The sequence below is a fragment of the Tigriopus californicus genome, chromosome 4 (assembly GCF_007210705.1).
Source record: "Tigriopus californicus strain San Diego chromosome 4, Tcal_SD_v2.1, whole genome shotgun sequence".
Lineage (NCBI taxonomy): Eukaryota > Metazoa > Arthropoda > Copepoda > Harpacticoida > Harpacticidae > Tigriopus > Tigriopus californicus.
The window spans coordinates 10,242,365-10,251,069 of record NC_081443.1 but is presented as its reverse complement, the minus strand read 5'-3'; the positions used below and the strand labels follow the sequence as shown (position 1 = coordinate 10,251,069).

General features: G+C 45.7%; 1 pseudogene; it reads left to right on the top strand.

The window, feature by feature from the left end:
- The first annotated feature begins 7,669 nt into the window (after positions 1-7,669).
- The window catches only part of LOC131879611 (aromatic-L-amino-acid decarboxylase-like), an 8,999-nt pseudogene continuing 7,963 nt past the window's right edge, over positions 7,670-8,705 (top strand).

Sequence of the window (8,705 nt, the reverse complement as noted above, 5' to 3'; positions counted from 1 at the left end):
CACGAAAGGATAACCACTGTAGCGATCAATGAGAACCAGGAAAGAATGTCCACCCAAATCAAACAGGTCAATCGAGACCTTCTCCATTGGGTGTGTGGCAATTTCTGGAAAAAACCGGCTCAGGAGCGAGGGCAGGAAGACAAGATAGACATATGGACAGCCAGCCACTCGAAGTCTAACGTCATTGGTCATCCCGGCCAGAAATAGAGTTGCCGAGCTAGTTCGCAGGTTTTTTGTCATCCCAGAGTGAGACTCATGGAGAAGATCGAGGATCCTCTTCCTCGCAGAACGGAGGATGATGATGCGTGAAACCCGATACAATAAGTTATGTTCGATTGCGCATGGAGTCAAAGACACCCTTGTATGGGTTCAAATAGGCCGAAAGTTGACCTTTAGAGACACAGTCTCGTAATTCAGTGTATTCAGAGTCGATGTTATCTCTAATTATGTTCATGGCTGGGTCTCCCGCGTCTATTGCTGCACAAACATCAACTCTTGAGATGGATCAGCGGGGAAGAAAGGCGCACGGCTCAGAGCGTCAGCAATGTAATGAGATTTTCCCGCTGACCATACCACCGCAAACGAATACATAAGGAGGCGTTCCCGCATCCGTTGGAGCTGATCATTCCCCAAGGCACTGAGTGGTTGCTCGAAGATTCCAATAGAGGACGGTGGTCCGTTATGATAGAAAAAAGAAGGCATTCCACGCAAGTAAAAATCGCACTTAGTTATTGCCCAAACTATTGCAGAGCATTCTAGTTCTATTGTAGCGTAATTTCGCTGTGCAGGAGTGAGTGAGCAGGATCGCACATTGAATCAGGCGAGGACGAGAAGTAGAATTGCGCTGGATGAGGCATATCCCAGCCCGTGAAGCCGTGACGCGTCTGTCAAGAGCTCCGTTGCAAGTGTGGGGTCAAAAGGATGAACCACGGCTGAGGACACAAGAGTTCTTTAGTGAATGTAAACTCGTGTTCATGCCACTCATGCACGTCATTGGTCATTCCCGGCCAGAAATAGAGTTGCCGAAGCTAGTTCGCAGGTTTTTGTCATCCAGAGTGAGACTCATGGAGAAGATCGAGGATCCTCTTCCTCGCAGAACGAGGGATGATGATGCGTGAACCCAATACCAATAAGTTATGTTCGATGCGCATGGAGATTTCCAATAAAGAGGACGGTGGTCCGTTATGATAGAAAAAGAAGGCATTCCACGCAAGTAAAAGTCGCACTTAGTTATTGCCCAAACTATTGCAGAGCATTCTAGTTCTATTGTAGCGTAATTTCGCTGCACAGGAGTGAGTGAGCAGGATCCACATTGAATCAGGCGAGGACGAGAAGTAGAATTGCGCTGGATGAGGGCATATCCCAGCCCATGAAGCCGTGACGCGTCTGTCAAGAGCTCCGTTGCAAGTGTGGGGTCAAAAGGATGAACCACGGCTGAGGAACACAAGAGTTCTTTAATGAATGTAAACTCGTGTTCATTGCACTTCAAGCCATATGAAAGCGTTCACTTTCTTCAAGAGTTTCGTAGTGTGAACTGTGGAGTGGGCGAGATCAGGTAAAAAATAAGCAAGTTGATTGGCTAAACCCAAAAATGATTTGAGATCGGACACGTTTGCAGGTCGTGGGAAAGTTTTTGATGGAGGAGAGTTTTGAAGGATCCGGCTTTATACCCTCCGAAGTTGCCAGAAATCCCTGCAAACTTAACAGCCTGACCAATCTCGAGCTTGGCTAAAGATAATTTAATGCCCGCAGTCCGGCAATGATCAAGGACTATGCAAAGACGAGAAAAAAGAAGAGCTCTGGTTGGCGCCTGGACGAGCATGTCGTCGACGATTTTGAGGAGCCATGGTAAGTTAGCAATAGCTTGCATCAGTTCGGATATTGAATTCGTCAGAACTCGAGTTCAGTCCATTGGGGCTACACAATAACGTAGCGGCCTGAGGGCAGGAGGAAAGTTGTAAGATCAGCACTGGCATTGTCAAGAGGAACTTGATAGTACCCGTGTACCGCGTCTACCTTAGCAAACCAACAAGAATCGGGTTTTAATCTGTCGGATGAGGTCTGGGACGGACGAGAACGGATGTACGGGTCGTTTCACTGCCTTGTTGAGGATGCGGTAATCTGTGAAAGTCTCACTTTCTTGCCACCCGGTTTGCCAACGAAGTGGGCGGGTGAGCACCAAGGGTTGGCCAGGTGACTTTCTCAATGGCTCTTGCTCAAATTAATTTGTTAATTAATTCATCTGACATCTCTTGATATGAAATGGAATAGGTCGAGCTGTAGTCACTGGCATGGTTTATTGTTGGCTTTCAAATCGAGATCTATCCTCATTTTAGGCCCCCTTTATGCAACCGGATGCTTCTCCAAGGGATGTAACCAGGACATCCTCGTAGTCAGCTTTTATCTGGTCAATATCATCTGGTATCACAATATTTCGGCAATCTTCAAATAGAGGCTCAGCCTCGCCAAGTTGACGTCCACGTAATCTGTCAAGATCTCATCTTTGCTACTGGAATCCTCGCTTTGAAGGCCCCCAAGCCCGCTAATAAAGTCATCCTGGGCATATGCTTGATGAATGACAAGCGGGGAAGCCTCTGGTAAAATGTCAAGAGCCACAAGATCATGCCAGCTTATAAGAGCTGGTCCGGCCAGATCGGTGGGAAACAATGGCATTTATTGTGATTGTTGGTCCGTCGGAGGCAGATGCCGAAAAAGAGACAGAAACCTGTGTTGTTAAGGACGGTTCCATTTGCAGGCAACAAACGAACGCGTGAAGGTGGAAGGTATTACACCTTGGGAAGAGCTGAAGCTGGAAGAACATGCCGTGAAGCACCTGTGTCAGCAATAGCAAGTAGGTTATGTCGAAAGTCCGTGAGTAAAGTTGCACCGAAGTTTAATATCCGGAGTGTCTCTCGAGGACGTGGATAGATGAGACCCGAGCCGACGATGGACTGTGGTGACGAAAGGGGGTTGCATCGCGACGTGAAGTTTTGAAATACCTCTCTGGTGGCCGTCCTTGAGAAGGGGACCATGGGCGGAGTGTTAAGTTGTAACGCCCTCCCCAGCAAACTCGAGCCAAGTGTCCAGTCCTGTTACATTTTAAACAGCGTATCTCTCTCGCTGGGCACTGGTTTCGACGATGGGAAGTTTTGCCCGCATTCCGTCACATTTCTCTTGAGTAATGGCGTCGACAAGGACTCGCGGAGATGCAATTTGTTGGGTGTCCCTGGCAGATTCGAAGGTAGTACCGGTTGAGAGTATACCTGCGAGGCTGGGATTTTGGTTACGTCCAATAGCTTTATGAACAAATCTGGCTCATCTCTGCAAGCGTATATGGTTTGAAAACATGTGAAGGTCGTCAACAGTATAGCTTGTCAAGGCTGCTTCATCGCCAATGTTTCGCAGCCTGTGATAAAAATCAAGGAGCTTTTGCCACGTTCCTTTTTTTGTTCAAACCAAAGGAGTCTTCGGCGAAAAAACTGGATGAATTTCCAGAAAGCGCGATTCCAACGCTTCAAAGCATTCAGTTAGTGATGTTTGCCAATTGAATGTTTCTGCGTAGAATTGTGGCGAGAGCTCCTTTACCCGACTGAGAAAAATTCCTTTTCTACATCCACATCAAGGTGGACATATTTGAAGCAGTGTGGAAAGCCTTGAATTTATTGATCCCACTCTCTCATTTCAGAGGGGGTTAGACTCTTCCGAAAGAAGTGGAGGCTTTAGATCACTGACCGGTTTGAAATGAGCATGATAGTGATCGCCACCTTGGGATCTACCTTGACCCCTGATGATATCATGCGACCAGCTTCTCCAAGGGAACCATTAGTTGATCTAGGCAGAGGTTTGTGCTCAAAGCTCAGCCTCTGGCTTTGAGATAGCAATTTCGTCGACGATGTCAGCGATCTTCTCTATCCAAGTTTGAAGGCCATCAACAAGGTTATTCATGCGTACCAAGTCGGGCAATTCTCCAGATGCCAGGTCTTGAAGAAACCGCCGTTCCCTCGTAAAATGACCTTTGTGGGATCGAATTGACGCGCGAAGTGAGGCCGTCGACATCTTGGAGGCCATCCTCCCTGTCGCCTTCTCTTCCTCCTTGGGATTGCGGTTGCCATGGGACAGATAAAGTCAGACCACTGGTCTGCAAGCAAGTGAAGCGGTCAGAAGATTCGATGATTGGTCGGTGGGCCTGAACCAAGTGGAGTGTAGTAGTGGGAGCAAAGAGGCCTGTTAACTTTGTAAGGTTACGGTTCATACCAACTGGGCCATGTTATGTCCGGATCGATGTTCCCTTCAACATGGCTACTGATCGAGTGACGTTTATTGAGCAAGAAAGGCAAAACGAGCTGACCGACAGCATACATGACATGAGAATATCACACCCTCCAATATTGAGGGACAGCATCCTCCTGCATGGGTCTGTTATACCGGATGCGCCGGAAACCGCGTCCTAGAAGCTGATTTGTATTACTCCTTAGCTTGGATAAGAAATGAGCAGTTATAAAGATAAAAAATGTGAAATGAAGTATGTCCAGGAATGAATAGGTTGTTCATTTTCTTAAATGCCACCCTGAACTTTAACACATGCCAAAGACATGACAGGTCCTGACCACGTACTCCTATTCCAAGTTGAGCCATGCCTTGGACCCTTCTGTCTCCAGAGCATGATCAGAACCATGATGCTAAGCTTAGACCTTGGTCTCAATATGCCCCCAGATACTGTAGTAATGGAAGCATCAGAGCATGTTTGACGTTTTGTTGTGCTAGAGCCCATTGGCTTACTGAAGCAATGTTAAGGTCTGAACCTTTGTCACCGCTTTTGATTGAAGTCCTAAAGTGTTGATTAACAACCCTGCCTATCGTTGTTGATGGCAAATCCATGTCAAATGCCATCTTCATAATGAACCGCCTGGGATTCTGAGTGACCTTTGGCACTTGCATTTTTGCATTTTTTTGCATTTTTCCTTGTCACTGTCTACTTGTTGACCATTCGGATTCTTAAGTGATGGAACTCCCTCTCTTGATTGTTTTCAGTTCTCAATACAGTATAACTTTAAAATCCCTGGCATTGCATATCTCGCTCGTTGACTTCTCAAACTCTATGTTGGCTACAAAAAACTTCCTTCTTTTCGCTTGATTTCTTCTGATTTTAGTATTAAGCAGAATTCCAAGTTTCCTCTTCCCTTGTGAATTCCAATATCGCTGTTTTTTGCGAAGAGTTCAAACGATATTCTGATTCCAGTCAAACAGACTTGTTCTTGCGACGCTTTTGGAGTGGGACAACATTTTGATTGGATTCCATCCAATATGATTCTTCAGCTGTTCCATGCCCCCTCAAACGCTGGCATCGGGATGATCTCATGCCACTTGACTTGTACAAGCATGCTTCTCAGTTTAACTAAGTTGGCCCTGTTCCAATCAGGGACCATTCAACCTCGGTGCTGCATTGTCTGCCTTGGGAAAATAAAACACCTTGATAATGTGTGGTCACTCAGATAGTTACTGTGTCAACTTGAACTTCATGTACTGACTCCGGAAACATGGTAAGACAAGATCAAGTATGTTGCCATGAATATGAGTTGGAGTCATTATTTCCCTAAATCGGGGTACTCTTGGTGACCCCTGTACATCCGTTTGTGTTGCAACTTGAGATGCATATAAAAATTTTCCAGTAGGCTTGGTATTTCTACACGGTGAACCCATTTCCAAGCAATGAATCTTTTCCGGGTCGAATCAAACTTCAGCTCAGACGGTCTCAAGGCTTCGTTGATTTTTGGTGTGACTTGGTCTGGACTCGGAGGTCGTATCATTCGGGATGTGCCTAAAGACACAAAAGTCTGGACTCGGTATCCTTGTATCCAGAACCTTACAAGCGCCATTGCAGCTTTGTTACAGGAATCCATAGAATGTCTGCAAATTTGACCTCGTTCTTCATGCATTAGTGGCTCAAGTGCTCTGGGACGTACTCATGCGTCATAAAAAAAAATTACTGGTAACTTTTTTGTTCTACATCCGCAGAAATAAATGAGTTAGGGAGCAAAAACAAAAAAGCAAAGGACAGATGTACGTTAGGCGGAAAAGTAAATGATGAGAAAAAAGCCTTTTACTGCCCTCCTCGCGCGGACTATCCGAATGTGAGGCTTTTAAGGTCACTTGGGTAAGGGTGCATTTTGGCATGAAGAAGCCTATGAAAGATTATTGTTGATTCAAAGAATTGGGGTGTTATAGACTTTTTGATTCACAAGAGGAATGAAAACGTCTAGAAGGAAATCCAGAGTGAAATTTTATGGGCGATGGCGGGCCAGATCGAAATGCTGAAGTTTCCCGTGGACAAATCATCAAATCCGTCAGCTATCAAGTTTCGGAAGAGGGAAAGCCTTAACTGATGAATAAATGTAAAACACTCTAATTGTGAATATGATTATCCTAGAGCAACTATATGATAACATTCACATTAAAGGCTTAGATGCTAGCACAACCATTTTTTCGCACAGCATGCTCTTTACCCTCTCAACCTCCGCTAGGAGCATCCTTATTCTTTTTGTGCTTTAATCTTGAGAGTCCATAGGGGCTTCAACTCCTTATTCAGCCTCAACAGCTCCTCTGCGTTCCGTCATCATCTGGAGGCATGGATGAACGACAAGAGCAGGCTGATTTGCAACTTAAGTTGACTAATGTCACAAGAGCTCGCAAATGAAACTTCGGCTCAAAATTAACAGAGATATGAACCCTTTCAAAACTTGTGGGTCCCAAAGTCCATTTTCTTTATGACGTATCCGCACTTTTACATTCATCACGCTTGCGCTTCCGCGATTTAGATCTGAACGCCTAGTGCTAGGATCCAAATTCCACTTCTCCACTTCTTGCAATCCAATTTCGATAGAATCACCATTCCCTTAATCAACTTGTTAATGAATTTGCCTTATTTATCAAGAATCATAACGTGGAAACTCCGGATTTCACCTCTGCGCTCAATGCATTCTTCCCAACCTCACATATCAGAAAATAAATCAAAACGTGCCAGATTTGTGCAAAAAAACTCCCGCTTGTTGCTCCTCCCCGATTGTACTTTGTTCGATTGTTCAAGCAAACAAGTCTCCGTAAGAATTGTCCATATTCTTCACTAAATATGGCAAAAGAAAAGCTTCTGCAATACCCACATACCACGAGAAAGGGCAAAATGGGTGTCTCTAAAATGAGTTGGAGGAGCACTTAAAGATCTTATCGCTTTTTTTATCGAAAATTTAACCCAACTGAGACCTCACCAAGTCCTCTCCTCACATCAGACAAAGCAACCTCGAACAAGGTTGAAGATCAACAAAAAACATATTTTCGTTGCTCGTAATTCCATTGTAGACTACGTATCATTAATGAACGTATGTGATCATCATGGGAGGAAAATGGCCAAGGGAAAACACGTTGGATGTACGGCAACTGTTAAAGCTCTTCCCATGCTGCTTCTGGCGGCCTGAATAACACGCGCTCGTTTCTCGACATGCTAATCCAAGACCAAAGAACAAGGAAAAATTTGAGGAAGCAGCACTGAACTGTGTTATGAAAACTTGGATATATAAGGACCCAAGAATTCAGTACCTCTTAGAGAGAGTCAATGCTCAACTAACTGCCATTGGCCTCTTTAAGGTCGATTCGGACTCTAGAAAAAATTCTTACTATGACGGACGTTCAAGAGTTCAAATTATTTGGAAAAGCCATGATTGAATACGTGGCAGATTACTTGGAGACCATCCGAGATCGACCTTGTGGTGCCCCAAGTCACTCCCGGTTATCTGAAGGAACTCATTCCCCGAGAAAGCTCCCGCATACTCCAGAGCCATTGGAAGGACATCATGAAGGATGTGGAGAGAGTGATCATGCCCGGAGTAACTCATTGGCATTCGCCCCAATTTCACGCCTACTTCTCCGCGGCCAACAGCTACCCGCCCCAATTGTGGCTGAATATCTTATCTGATGGCCATCGGGTGCATCGGATTCTCCTGGATTCCAGTCCTGCTTGCACGGAGTTGGAAATGGTCATGATGAATTGGTTGGGCCAAAATGTTGAACTTGCCTGAAAAATTTCTTTTCCGACCTGGCGGAAAAGGCGGCGGCGGGGATTCAAGGGACCGGCTAGCGAGGCGACTCTAGTAGCTATGCTCTCTGCGAGATCGAAGGCCACCCACAAACATGGAAACAGATGCCATAACGAATTAGTCGCTTACACATCAAAATTGGCACATTGCTCGGCTGAAAGAGCTGGCTTACTAGCTGGAGTTATGGTCCGGTGTTTGGGAGGTGGGACGAAGATCAGAGTCTGAGAGGAGAGACCCTCAGGAGAGCCATCGAGCAAGATAAGGCCAAGGGCCTTTATTCCGTTTGTTACCGTCGCTGCTCTGGGCACCACTTCGTGTTGCTGCTTTTTGACAACCTTTTGGAGCTGGGCCCGATTTGCAATGAAGAAGACATTTGGCTTCACGTGGGACGCTGATGCATATGCTGGCAGCGGCTTCATTTGTCCGGAATACAGACCGATCTTGAACGGTGTGGAGTTTGCCCAGTCCTACAGTTTTCAACCCACACAAATGGGATGCTGGTTAACTTTGATTGCTCTACCATGTGGGTACAGGATGCAGATTGCGATTGTAAGCTTTTCAACGTAGATCCTCTTTATCTTCAGCACAAAATTTCAAGGCCAAATCACCGATTACCGC